The sequence below is a fragment of the Somniosus microcephalus genome, chromosome 3, assembly GCF_052327205.1.
Source record: "Somniosus microcephalus isolate GS21.2 chromosome 3, FLI_Smic_1.0, whole genome shotgun sequence".
Lineage (NCBI taxonomy): Eukaryota > Metazoa > Chordata > Chondrichthyes > Squaliformes > Somniosidae > Somniosus > Somniosus microcephalus.
The window spans coordinates 163,425,880-163,440,115 of NC_140989.1; the positions used below are offsets into that span (position 1 = coordinate 163,425,880).

General features: G+C 43.9%; 2 protein-coding genes across 3 annotated transcripts in view; both read right to left on the reverse strand.

Moving 5' to 3' along the window:
* The window catches only part of LOC147121515 (zinc finger and BTB domain-containing protein 2-like), a 45,400-nt gene extending 33,057 nt beyond the window's left edge, over window positions 1–12,343 (reverse strand). The window contains exon 1 of the mRNA XM_085981833.1: window positions 11,819–12,343. The gene's annotated coding sequence lies outside the window, so the exon portion shown is untranslated. The remainder of the gene's footprint in view (window positions 1–11,818) is intronic.
* mthfd1l (methylenetetrahydrofolate dehydrogenase (NADP+ dependent) 1 like) overlaps window positions 1–14,236 on the reverse strand; it is a 725,847-nt gene that overhangs the window by 428,091 nt on the left and 283,520 nt on the right. The gene's annotated exons all lie outside the window — the stretch shown is intronic.

A 14,236-nucleotide genomic window follows, 5' to 3' on the forward strand; every position in this document is an offset into this window, starting at 1 on the left:
GATCTAATTGAGGTTTTTAAGGTGATCAAAGGGTTTGATAGGGTAGATAGAGAGAAACTATTTCCTCTGGTGGGGGAATCCAGAACAAGGGGGCATAAGCTTAAAATTAGAGCTAGGCCTTTCAGGGGTGATGTCAGGAAGCACCTCTTCACACAAAGGGTAGTGGAAATCTGGACCACTCTCCCCCAAAAAGCTGTTCGGACTAGGTCAATTGAAAATTTCAAAACTGAGGTTGATAAGATTTATGTTGGGCAAGGGTATTAAGGGTTACGGAACCAAGATACAGATCAGTCATGATCTAACAGAATGGCAGAACAGGCTTGAGGGGCTGAATGGCCTACTTTTGTTCGTATGTCCTTTAATTACTGACTCGCCAACCAATGGAAATAGTTTCCCCACCCCCACTTTATCTTGGCAAAACCTCTGATTATTTTGAGAACTTCTATTCAACCTCTTTTTAACCTTCTTTGCTAGAAATAAGAGCCCAAATTTCTCTTGAAATAAAAACAGAAAATGTTGAAATACACATATTTAGGATACAGCGCTAAAATGTCATGACTGGTCTTCTCGCTTTACAGATGCTGACTGACCTACTGTGTTTTCCAGCATTTTAAGTTTTTATTTCTGTTTTCCAGCATTTATACTTTTTCCTCTTTTTTATTTTCCATTTCTTTAGTCTCTCCTCATAACTAAAGTCTCTCAACCCTGGTATCATCTTAGAGAACCTCTTGTGCACTGCTTCCATGACCTTGACATCTATTCTAAAGGTGCCCAAAACTGGACACAACAGTCTTAACTGTGGCCTGACTTAGGATTTGTATAGATTAATCAACTTGTCCTCCCACTTTTAAAGATTTGCGTATCTGAACCCCTAAGTGTCTCTGCTCATCTACTTCTTTTCAAGTTTTACTATTTAGTATGCATTTCATCTCCTTACTCATCTTCCTAAAATGGATTTGTGAAGCATCTTAGGACACATATTTATATAGTGCCTTTATTATAAATCAAATTTATTGTTTGTATATCTCATCTTCACATAGAACAGCTATCTAGTGCTTAGCCTCTGTTTATGCTAACAGAAGCAGTGACACTGGTAAGCATAGCAACATGTAATGTTAGTATGGAGACAATGGGCAGAATTTTGCAGCACAATTATGTTCACACATTTTGTGGTACTAACTGCGTGGTACATCGTGTTTTGCATTCTCTTTCTTGCCACTCCATCCATTGCAGCACAAGAGGCCATTCAGCCTGTGTCAGTGCTAGCCCTTCAACTACTACTGTCTACTCTAATTCAATTCCCCGCCCTTTCCCAATATTATTTTATATTCTTCCTGTTCAAATACTTATCTAATTCCCTTTTAAGTGATATTATAGTATCTGTCTCAACAGTCACTTGTGGTAAAGTGTTCCACATTTCAATAACCCTCTATGGAAAAAAAAATCTAATTTCCCTCTACATTTTTGTAGTGATCATCGTCTGTGTATGGAACATTGTTAACAGAGTCAGAGTCAATCAGTGCACACTATTTATCCTCTCAATCTTTAAAAGCTCTATTATACATCCACCCCTCCCCCCCCAATTAACCTTTTCTTTTCCACTGGAAAGAGCCCCAATTTTTCAAGCCATTCTTCAGAATGATAACCCCCTCATTCTTGGCATTATTCTAATAAAGCTTCTCTGTACCCTTTTCATGGCTCTGTGTCTTCCAATTTGGGCACCCAGAATGCACATAATACTCCAAAACCAATCTCCTGTATAAATTCAACATTACTTCCTTGCTTCTGTATATTAAAAAAAAAACAGAATTCCATTGGCCTTTTCTACCCACGTTTGAAGATTTTACATTTACGCCTCTAGATCTCTGTTCCTCACTCTGATAAGAATCTGACTTCATTATCCCCCCAAAATACACTTCACATTTCTTACCACTGAACAGCATCTGCCACCTGACTGCCCAGCCTGCTAACCTGTTATGTCCTCCTGCATTCTTCCAGTTTGCCATGTCCCCTAATTTAGTATCATGTCCTTGTGTCTACAACCAAGTCATTGACATAAACAGGAGTTAAGATTAACCAGCACAGATCCTTAGGGTACAGCACTACCCACATACCACCAATCCAAAAAGCATCCATTCAGGCCACCTTTTCGCTCTCTGTCCCTTAGCCATCCCTCTATCCATGCCGCTATATTTCCTTTAATACTATGCATCTTAACCATCTCATACGTAGTATCTGATCAAACACTTGCTGAAAAATCCATATATACAACACCCATCACGTTCCTTTTATCTATACACTGTTATTTTATCAAAAGATTCAATAAAATTAATCAAGCCCTTTACAAATCCATGCTGACTGGCCCTGGTTAGCACAAGCATGTCTATGTGCTCACTAATTTCATCCCTGATTATGGAGACTAGCTGTTTCGGCATGATATTTGCAGCAAGTCACTAAAGAACTATTAAATCCAATCTCATTATAGAGATTTTTATTTCCTTGGCGCTTACAGGCTACAGGTCACAAATTTTCAAGTTATATAGTGTCATTTTTATTTTTGAGGTTAATTTAAATGATGTTATTTCCAACTCATTGTCACTGCAGTGTCAGGCCATGCCCTTCCTAGCATCTGCCAAAATTCTAGTATGAACTGATATTTATTTGGGCTTTGTGGTATAGAACAAACCAACCACTTGGGGGCATTGGCACACAGAGAATAGAATTATATGACCAAAGATTAAGTACAATTAGGTTAAGTCACTGTGGCATGGCAGGAAGATAACTAATTAGAGTGTGGTGCATCACCAGGAATTGTATTATAACATTCTTGAAGACTTCTGAAACCCATAGAGGCAACAGTTTACAGCACTTCAGCCATTATCTACAGCCAACATTTGTATAAATTACAATGCACACATATTCCACTCTTGGGAGTCTTCCGTGTGAATGCTTAAAAAGTTATACAATAACACATACAAATAGTTTATCCATTTTTCTATTAACCCATCTCAGCCAATAGGAAAAGAACAAAAAAAAATTACAACTTACACAGCTAACAATAATAATGTTCAAAAAGCACAGAATGCTAAAAAGAGTTTATTTTACCACACCGCCCACCCAGATATTGGTGAAACACAATAAACAAGCTGCTGGTGTTGCCTCCCAAGGCCAGGGACACTACCAAAAGTACATTTATATTGCAGAATTGTTTCCTAAAAATGCTCTGCAACAGTGCCTCAGGGCGATTTCTACAGCAACCAGAGCACCAAGTGCACATATGCACTTGTCTTCACACAGCTATTTAAAGTTACAATTTAGATGCATCTGCTGCTATCTTTTCCCAAACGACTAGGGTAAAACCACTTTGCTGGTCTCTAAATGCAGGATGAGATATTCAGCCCGTTAGCTGTAAAAATATAAGACTGCCTCCTATAGCAAGTCCGATTCTGCTTACTTTGACACTGGGGCTATTCACATGGGCTCTGGAATTACTATTACTGACTTCTTGCTGAACCAGACTGTTGGCAACCTTGGTGTCATATTTGACCCAGAGATGAGCTTCTGACCACATATCCATGCCATACCAAGACCACCTATTTCCACCTCCGTAACATCACTCGACTCCACCCCTGCCTCAGCTCATCTGCTGCTGAAACCCTCACCCACACCTTTGTTACCTCTAGACTTGACTATTCCAATGCACTCCTGGCCAGCCTCCCATCTTCCACCCTCCGTAAACTTAAGGTCCTCCAAAAAACTCTGCTGCCCATATCCTAATTCGCACCAAGTCCCGTTCACCCATCACCCCTGTGCTCACTGACCTATACTGACTCCCAGTTAAGCAACGCCTCAATTTTAAAATTCTCATCCTTGTTTTCAAATCCCTCTACAGCCTCGCTCCTCCCTATCTCTGTAACCTCCTCCAGCCCCACAACCAATGTTCCCATTAACCTGCGCAGCAATTTGGAGGTCTAGCACAGGCCGCTCAACGGCTTTACAATTAAAATAACCATGCAGGTGCGAGAAATTGAATGGGCCGTGTGTAACATTTGCATATTGATTTATCATTGGCCCGCAGGCATCTGTAAGGAATACCTATTATATTCACGTGATCATATGCTGAGTTGTCATTGGCCTGCAGGCATCTGTAAGGACTGCTATTGTTTTGGAGGACCCAGGGTCCTGACTCCATCTTGTCCACACGGTGCTGTACTGCTGTGAGTCAGATCACAGACCTGATGCTTCATTAAAAAGAGTTTAAACTGTAATACTCCGTTGTCCTGCAATTTATTATTTTTGTACAAAGTGTGCAAAACAAGACACTGTGCACCCCCAAAAATTTAGCGGGAACATTGCCCACAACCCTTGGATATCTGCGCTCCTCCAATTCTGGCATCTTGTGCATCCCTGATTTAAATCGCTCCACCATTGGCGGCTGTGCTCTCAGCTGTCGAGGCCCTAGCTCTGCAATTCCCTCCCTAAACCTTTTCGCCTCTCTAACTCTCTTTCCTCCTTTAAGACGCTCCTTTGACCAAGCATCTGCCCTAATATCTCCTTATGTGGCTCGGTGTCAAATTTTGTTTGATAACAAAATGTGAAGCACCTTGGGACGTTTTACTATATTAACAGCACTAAATAAATGCAAGCTTTTGTTGTTCTTGTTCTTTACTTTACTGAGCTGTCAATGATGGGCGACGTGGCAAACACGAACTAAACCTCTAGTTATTCTTCCCTCCCCAACCAGACTCCTACCAATGGATTCAAAAATAAAAATGTGCAATCCCAATTTCAGCAACTAACCCCCAACAAACAGAAGCATAACCTAACATGCACATCCGCCACCACCCCGCAACTTTAGCACAAACTTCAGTCACATCAGAGGAAGGTTTCCTCTGCTTGCTATGTGCAACAAAATCATAAGCCTGTTGATTGAAAACGCATTGAGGAATTTGATACATATAGTACAGATAAAACCTCTCATCACCCCAGAATCCCATGTTATTTGACAAACTCACACAAACCATTTAATTGGTCATTTGAGGCTCCATTTCAGACCCACTTTCAAAGTCATTAATTTTTTGCTGGTTTTCTGGATGTCGGCGCCAAATGGTGAATTTGCTGTTAATTACAATAGCAACTTGCAACTGTTCAAATATAGGATCAGGAGTAGGCCATTCGTCCCCTCGAGTCTTAATCTGCAATTCAATTAGATCATGGCTGATCTGTACCTCAACTCCATTTCCTCTCCATTGATCCATATCCCTTGATACCCTTATCTATCAAAAATCTATCAATCTCAGCCTTGAAAATTTCAATTGACCCAGCATCCACAGCCTTTTGGAGGAGAGACTCCTACTACCCTTTGTATGAAAAAGTGCTTCCTGATTTCACTGCTGAAAGGCCTAGCTCTAAGTTTAAGGTGTCCCCTTGTTCTGGATTCCCCACCACAGGAAATATGTGACGTGCTATGTTGCCATACAGTGTCAAGCCAGATATGCTTAATGTACCTCATTGAAATCACCACTCCCCAGCCACTCTCATTTTCTTTCCCTCCTCTTCTGAAGGTAGTGACTCGTGCTACACAGGGTGCCCTCCAGTGCCTTACCCAAGTGGCCATTCTTCATATGTAAGCCTAGACAGTGAATATTAGCAGAACATTCAACCATCGAGGATATCACAACCACTCCTGTTCACACATTTCCCAGCAGGGGTCACTGAAACTCTACTGATTGTGCTAGGAAGCAGAACTATGATGTTGAGGGTAATTGCAATGCCCTGCTGCCTTTGGTAAGGTAAGTCCCCAACTCTTTACAATCTATATTAACGATTTGGAGGAGGGGACCGAGTGTAACACATCAAAGTTTGCAGATGATACTAAGATGGGAGGGAAAGTAGTGAGTGAGGAGGACATAAAAAACCTGCAAGGGGACATAGACAGGCTAAGTAAGTGGGCAGAGATTTGGCAGATGGAATACAATACTGGAAAGTGTGAGGTTATGCACTTTGGCAGGAAAAATCGTAGAGCAAGTTATTATCTTAATGGCAAGAAACTTGAAAGTACTGAAGTACAAAGGGATCTGGGGGTCCTGGTGCACGAAACTCAAAAGGTTAGTATGCAGGTGCAGCAAGTGATTAAGAAGGTCAATGGAATGTTGGCTTTCATTGCTAGGGGGATAGAATATAAAAATAGGGAGGTATTGCTTCAGTTGTACAAGGTATTGGTGAGACCGCACCTGGAATACTGCATACAGTTTTGGTGTCCATACTTAAGAAAGGACATACTTGCTCTCGAGTCAGTACAAAGAAGGTTCACTCGATTAATCCCGGGGATGAGGGGATGGACATATGAGGAGAGGTTGAGTAGATTGGGACTCTACTCATTGGAGTTCAGAAGAATGAGAGGCGATCTTATTGAAACATATAAGATTATGAAGGGGTTGGATCGGGTGGATGCAGGGAGGATGTTCCAGATGATGGGTGAAACTAGAACTAGGGGGCATAGTCTTAGAATAAGGGGCTGCTCTTTCAAAACTGAGATGAGGAGGAACTACTTCACTCAGAGGGTGGTAGGTCCATGGAATATGCTGCCCCAAAAAGCTGTCGAAGCTACATCATTACATAAATTTAAAACAGAAATAGACAGTTTCCTAGTAGAAAAGGGAATTAAGGGTTACGGGGAGCGGGCAGGAATTTGGACATGAGTCTAGGTTCGGATAGGTCATGGCCCTGTGGGTAGCGGAGCGGGCCCAGGGGCCGTGTAGCCTGATCCTGCTCCTGTTTTCGTGTGTCTAATGCTGTTAGATTCAGGAGATAGTCCTGTCATAGTGGATTGGCGGTTAGGATCACATCAGCCATGATCTTATTGAATGGCGGAGCAGGCCCGAGGGGCCAATTGGCCTACTCCTGCTCCTATTTCTTATGTTCTTATGTAGTCAATTTAGCAATCAAGCCAGGGACCCCAACTAACAGTTATGGTTTGACACCGCTGTAGAAAATGCAACTACACCCTGAGCCACTCCAAGAAAGCCTCATTGCTAACATTTACAAGTAGTTTTCTTAATGGGGACCTTCAAATTGAAACTACATTCCTGTCCCCCATCACACACAGAAATACTCCACCAAAACACACCATAATGTAATCCCTACCATGAGGTGTTCCATTTTGAATAGACCAGTCCTAATCTCAGATTTTCTTTCATTCTAGCTCTTTAATAAAAGTTTCAGGGTGAATTTCTGGGTCCATTTAGCAACGTCAACACAGGGAAATAAAACACCTTTTTTGGGTATCTAGTGTCAGATTCAAGCACAAGACACAGTAGAACTCTATCGCTATGCTGCTTCAATTAAACTTCAGAAGACTCAGCCCGACTGCACCAGAAGATTTTTTTTCTCATTCCCCATACCAGACTTCCTTCTAGCCAAAATAACAACAGAAAACGCTGGAAAAACTCAGCAGGCCAGGCAACATCCATGGAGAGAGAAACAGAGTTAACGTTTCAGGTTGAAGACCCTTCGTCAGAACTGAGAAAAAAGCAGGAAATAAAACGGATGAAAAAGCAAGTTTGGGGGCTGGGAAATGGGAGAGGGGATGAAAGAACAAAAGGGAAGGTCTGAGAGGTGAAGAGACATCAAGAGATATTCAAGGCGAAACGAGATGGTAATAGGGCAGGTAAAGAAACAAAGGATGGCTCTAGATGAAGTGTGAAATGCGCTGGTAGAATGAAAGACAGCTGCCATGTGGGAGAGAGAAAAAAGGAAAAGGCACAAACCAAAAGTGTGGATAAAAAATATATAAAAATGATAGGGGCCGAGGTTATGATCTGAAATTGTTGAACTCGATATTGAGTCCGGAAGGCTGTAAAGTGCCTAATCGGAAGATGAGGTGCTGTTCCTCGAGTTTACGCTGAGCTTCCGTGGAACAATGCAAGAGGCCGCAGACGGTGAGGTCTGAGTGGGAATGGAACGGTGAATTGAAATGACAGGTGACCGGAAGCTCAGGGTCACCCTTACGGACTGAACGGAGGTGTTCCACAAAACAGTCACCCAATCTGCGTTTGGTCTCCCCAATGTAGAGGAGACCACATCGTGAGCAGCGAATACAGTATACTAGATTGCAAGAAGTACAAGTAAATCGCTGTTTCACTTGGAAGGGGTGTTTGGGGCCCTGGACAGTGGGAAGGGGGGAGGTATATGGGCAGGTGTTGCATCTCCTGCGCTTGTTTGGGAAGGTGCCAGGCGAAGGGGTGCTGGGGGTGATAGAGGAGTGGACTAGGGTGTCTCAGAGGGAGCGGTCCCTACGGAATGGTGAAAGGGGAGGGGAAGATGCGTTTGGTGGTGGGATCACGTTGGAGGTGGTGGAAATGGCGGAGGATGATCCGTTGAATGTGGAGGCTGATGGGGTGAAAGGTGAGGACAAAGGGAACCCCATCGTAGTTCCGGGAGGGAGGGGCAGGGCAGAAGTGCGGGAAATAGAACGGACACGGTCGAGGGCCGTGTCAACCACGGTAGAGGGGAAGCCTCGGTTGAGGAAAAAGGAAGACATGTCGAAAGCACTGGTGTGGAAGATGGCATCGTCGGAGCAGATGCGGCGGAGACGGAGAAACTGGGAAAATGGAAGAGAGTCCTTACATGAGGTGGGGTGGGAGGAAGTGTAGTCCAGGTAGCTGTGGGAGTCAGTGGGCTTGTAGTGAATGTTGGTCAATAACCTATCCCCAGAGATGGAGACGGAGAAGTCGAGGAAGGGAAGGGAAGAGTCGGAGATGGACCATGTGAAGGTGAGGGAAGGGTGGAAATTGGAGGCAAAGTGAATGAAATTGTGTAGTTCAGGGCGAAAGCAGGAAACGGCACCGATAGTCATCAATGTACTGGAAAAAGAGGTGAGGGAGGGGACCCGAGTAGGACTGGAACAAAGAGTGTTCCTTCTAGCCAATTTGTGTTGGATATTGGGCAATCTTTTGCTTTGAAATAATTAATTAGGAACTAGATGCGAGCTCAGAACAAAAGGCTTCTCATAATGCCTAAACTCATTTTACATAGGATTCCTTTTACCAGCAGGCAGGAGACTTTCACTCTTGAGTCTGACATTAATTCAAACCTAGGTTTCACAGATGAAAGGACAAAGTTTCAGCCCAACACCACACCCCCACTGAAAGATCTGGCTCTTCAAAAGTTCATTCCTTTTACCAAAATTATGCAAAAATGAATCGTTGTAGAATACCCCTCATAGAAGTGGCTCTGAACTCTGAATGAAGAGTTATACTCATTTCACTTTTCAAAAAAACTACAGCACACCCATAACTCACATATCTCCTATTTTTCCTGCCCCCAAAGCAGAGTAAAATTGGCTGGTTGAAGGAGGCTCAGTAAGTACAATGTTAGCAGCACATCCTGCATGATGACACACACAGATGCCCCCTGCTGTTGTACTTATAACCGCAGCAGGCCTGTCAATTTAAGATGAAGAATTCCATTTCAGTACGAATTGTAAGACTGCTTAATTATGTTTCAAATTAGCTTGTGGTTACTGTAATAGTGACTTTGGCACTATTTATTAAAGTGTGTTCTTTTGATAATACAATTTATTAGGTCTTTATGCTATACCACAATCTGCCAGTTAAAATCACAACAGAATAAAGTGGAAAGGGCGTATTCTGATTCCGACCTGGGGGCCGAGACCATCTGTCAGCTCCTCGAGTTAGCTGGCGGGTTCTGATTGGGGTCACGCGGCAGATGAGAAGTCTGAGATCCTTGATACCTGGATAGAGGTATGTTTCTGCTGGAAAGTGTGTTAAGACCTATAGTATAGGTTAGATACATTAATAACAGTGTACAAGGGCATTTTAAGGATCAGTTTTAGTGAAGTGTGACAGCCTTAGGACTCGTCATTCAAAATGAACAGAACCAAGGCCAGCTGGTTAACTCTAGAAATAACCTTAAGTAAAATGCTTACTATAATGCAACACTTTATACACAAACAGCCTTATCACGCCATTTTCCCAAGTCAACACACAGAAGTGTAAGAGAGTGAACGCTTAGTGTAGTCAGCTGTGATTATTAGTGGAATACCCACTTTATTTCACTCCTGAAAAATGTGGTCACTCAAATGATAAATCCACACATGGAATAAACTGTGTTTATTTTAATATTTGTTTTTAGTTTCTCAAGTGCAGGCAGCACTTTACCACCATCCCATAACATCATGTGCAAGGCTTCCACATTAATTGAATAAGGCAAATTCCATTTCTATGGCATGGGTATCCAGAACTTTTATTGGTGTTTTAGGGACTACTTTCTTTGATTACATCTGCTTTTTATTAATATAAAAATTAAAACCAGTGGCTTTGCCTATTATATACAAAAGGCTGCTATTCCTTATAACCATGGTAACTGATTTAAGTCAAATTTTGGTTTTATTCCATGGATTTATACCATATTTATTAGGATAAAATTGTGATTTTCCATGAAAAGCAGGGACCTTGGTTGTGTAAACTTCCTCTGCAGAAATGAGCAACTGCCTTTTGGTAAACTTCCTGACCAGGGTCACTAAGTACTGATTATTTAGCTTGGTGGCAATAGGAACAAAAATAAACTGAATATGACAGTTAAGTACAGAAGCATGAGGCACTGTGCACTCAGAATACAGTCTGTAACCACACTGCTAAGAGGGGCTTTCCTTTCCAGCCAGTAACCATTGATTTGGAGAAGAAAGTGTATCAAGTTACCCAATGCTGAGAGTGAACTGGATAGAAGGTGATGGTCATAGCTGCTATATTTGTCACACGTGGGGGCGGGGGAAATTAATCTCAAAGTACCAGAGAGTACATTTACTGTTCACAATTACAGTAGATCAATGTACTACATCAATTGTGTAACATTACAGGCTGTGTTTATGTTATATGAACCGTTTACCATTACAGGCGGTATTTGGACTATATTAACTGTGTAACATTACACCTATGTTAGTTCACAAGTGCGATTTAAAGTCTTAATTTTGTCAGATATCGTCAGATTAACGGTACCAAGTTCCTGCAGACTGGGGAGAGCAAGAGTTAAAGGAAGTCGGCAAACTGCCAAAGTGCGTGGAATTCTGAAACAAGAATCACCAGCGGAAAGTCGCATCTCAAACCTTACTGATCACACACAATATTTACATACATATAAAATAACTCAAAAGAAACTCCCAGCAGATTGAAAGTTGCACACCATCGTGGTCACATTAAATAATGTGTGTGATAAAAGTCAAGAGATGCGTTTTTTAAAACCACCCCTGGTCTAGGAGGGATTTCATTTCCACTCAATTCACAAAAATATGCACGGAGAGGGTACGCGATCGGCGCCCGATTTTGGCCGCGGACTTTCAGCGAGTTGAGAGAGAGAGAAGCTCGCCGACTTGTTGGCACTGTGACTTCCTCCCCAGCTCGGCTCATTACTCCAATAGTTCGCTGGGATGCCGCCCCGTTTGCTGGTGGCGCTGTGGCGCCGGGAGTCTCTCTCTCTCTGCCCGTGTGACCGGATGAGCGTCTCCCGCAGGCCGCCACTTCCGCACCTCCAGCATCGGGCATGGAGGGGGGGGGAGATACACAAAGAGAGACCGGCGGCCGCCCCCAACCCTCCCCTCCTACCGGCAGCGGGAGAGCAGTCGGCTCGCCCGGTGTAGCAACGCGTGCTCCGGGAGCCCTGGGCCTGGGCGAGCAGCCCGCCTCACCGTGTAACCCAACCAGCTCGGCCGACCAAGGCGCACTCTCAACCACCGCCCACCCATCCACCCCCCGGTCCCGGTCCACCCCCGCACCCTTCCTCACACCCCCCCGGTACCGACCTGCGGCCTCTTCTTCCTCCTCCAGCTCCGTGCGGCGTTTTAATTTTTTTTCCGGCCTTCTTTCTTTTCCCCTTCCCCCCCTCCCCCGCCGTCTGCGCGCACCGAGTGACCGAGCTTCTTTCTGCTCCGTGCCGCCGCCGCCTTCCTCGCAACCAAACTGCCAAACGGTTGCTGCACGTTCCGTTACGTTCGCCGTCACATGACCGGAGTGGGCTGAGAGCTCCCGGGGCGCTGAGGCGGCGCGAGGCACAGGGCAAGGCGGTGCCGGCCGAGCGGCCTGTCTGTCTGTAGCAAATTGCAGCCACAAAAAGGAACGGACCCCGCGCCTTTGCTTTGCAACCGGTGTACCGGGACATTTTCCCCACCCCACCTCCTTCCTCTTCCTCTTCCTCGCCGGTAACACAAGAAGTAAACGCAATGCAAAGCCACCGGCATGAACCATCTTCCTGCTACAATGCAATGCCATGCAATCTCTCTCCCCCTCTAAGTTAAAGGTAACCGGGACACCTCCCCGGTTTAAAAAAAACAAATAAATGCACCGGCATAACCACGTTCTTGCTGCAATGCAACCCTCTCCACGTTAATTAAATGCACCGTTTTTATTGCAGCCCCTTTTAACTTTCGATCAAAACTTTTAAACTATTGTTTACTCCGATGAAAAAGTTAACTTGCTCTTGAGTTCCGCCCCTTTATACATGTGTATATATATATATTTTTAATTGTAAATGTTTTTTTTGAAAAGGGGAGCCCACCCGAAGGTCCGCAGCAACAATCCAAGGTCATTTGGTAGCACGCTGTCCAAATATGGTAGTGAGGCGATTACATTTTAAGCAAGGCAGGGGGAAATGAATGGGGTCAGGCAGTTACCGATGCTTAGATTGCTGCTTTCACTGCATCCTGTATAATGTATAACACGGTAGGGGTCGGTAAAAATGCATTTTGTTTCTCTTCCCCCGTCCCTTTATTACATTAATTTATGGAGATATTTTAGGGTTGCAGGATTTTCCACGTTCAATTTCCTGGTGCTTTGATGTCGCTTTCATTTATTTACAGCAAAGTAAGGTTTTCAAAGGTATTAATCCGGAGCCCTTGCCTGTAGGATCGCATTTGTTTTACTGTGCCTTTAAGAGAGCAGCTGCTTTTTTTTGTGCGCTCCAGCAACGCTTTGCCTCGTCCCTCCATATAAAGGGAAGGGTAATTGTTGTCAGAGATATATATCCTCACACTCAGTGGGCTTCAGTCCTCCCTGGATTCTGTGCTCTGGGCTTTCAAAATGCTGCTGGGAGGAGACATTTTGTGGAGAATCTCCTTCAGTGGCAGCAGGAATTGAGTGCGCTGACCATAGCCCTCATCTCACTTTTGATGTCACTAAGGGACTATGCACAAAATGTCTGCATTTCAAGATGCCTTTGACCAGCAGTTTGAAAGCATATAAAGGTCAGGCAGCAGGGAGCTGTTGTTAAGTGTGTAACTTATCCACTCTGTGATGATTTAGGATAATTCACTCGTACAATTCTAATCATTTAAAAAATAAATGAGTGCATTGGGCTGCAGTGTAAAATGGCACACGGTCGCTCACCCATGTGCCCTTTCATTCTCAACCACAGAGATATTTTCCAGTCCTGAACTGAAACATTGCTTCCTTTGATCTGCACAAGTATTCAAAGGTCTGGGCAGTGAGGAATAGTAGAGCAGACCTACAGCTTTTCCAATGCCATTATATTGCTTGTGGCACTGCATTACTGGCACAGTGTATTCAGCAACGAGTGAGCAGTCATACTGCCTACTCACAACATTTGGTTTGGGTGGGGGGATCTGGAGGAGCTGTTAACATGGCAAGTGCTAGCAGTAAGATTTTCACTCACAAATTATATACCGGAGGTGCTGATTGGCAGTACAACATAAACTACATCATAAAGGTGGCACCAGACAGGAAGCACAATATCTTCCCTTTGTTGCTCTCTTTTCACTGTCTTTCCCTTTGTCTCTTTCCTTTTATCTGTCTCCTTATTTCTCTGTTTATTTTCCTTCACAGACACTATGGCTATAGGACATAGCCACTGTGTTTCCACTGCTGAGAGTGTGCTATCCCAGCATTCATAACTGCAAATGAAAGCCTTCTATTAAAACTACATCCTGCAGTTCTAATAGAAGCCTTTCACTACCACTAGGAATGCTGGGATAAGCCTTTCTCCAGAATAATCGCTCCACTGAAAGAAATCAAGACAAATCCCAGGGATGACGAGTGCAATCCAAGCAGGTGTGAGGCTGCGAGCCCAAGGCAGGAGGGCAGGATAACATCCAAGTCAGGAATGTTGGCCATCCTGGCTCAGACACAGGCACAGCGTAAGTTACCGAGCTCCTGTACAGGGACAGTGTGAGTTACCGAGCTCCTGCACTGGCACAGTGTGAGTTACC